This window comes from Gavialis gangeticus, unplaced genomic scaffold (genome assembly GCF_001723915.1).
Source record: "Gavialis gangeticus isolate Ggan-Ray unplaced genomic scaffold, GavGan_comp1, whole genome shotgun sequence".
Lineage (NCBI taxonomy): Eukaryota > Metazoa > Chordata > Crocodylia > Gavialidae > Gavialis > Gavialis gangeticus.
The window spans coordinates 140708148-140708652 of NW_017728992.1; positions in this window are offsets into that span (position 1 = coordinate 140708148).

The following is a 505-nucleotide window of genomic DNA, read 5'->3' on the forward strand; positions in this document are numbered from 1 at the left end:
CCAGGAATGGCGGGGCGGGGGCGACTCCCTGCCCGGCCGCGGCGGGGAGAGGGCTCCGGGGTGTCGGGCGCTGTGAGCAGGCCTCTAGCACCCCCCGCGGGCTCCTCAGGTCTTGCCTCTTCCTCCGCGGGGCTTGACAGCCGGCCTAGAGCAGCTCTTCTCCCGAAGCCTGGCAGGGGAGGGGAGGCAAGGCGCGGGGGGCGGTGGTCTGATGCATTTTGGCTCCACAAAATGTTTCTGGGGTGCACTCGGGGGAGGATGGATCAGGCCTCCAAGGGCGGGTGTGGCTTCTCCTGCGAGGGTTTGCCCAGGTGATGGCAGCCGGGACTGCATAGAGCAGGGGTGCCTGACTGGTCCTGGCTCCGTGTGGGAGCATTGGTCGCACCCAGGAGATCATAGTGAGGGGAGCAGGCAGCCTGGCCGCAGGTAGGGCAGGGGGGTGCAAGGAAGAAGAAAGCAGCAGCAGAGCAGGTGGGGGCAGGGCCAGGAGCCGAAAGCGGGGGTG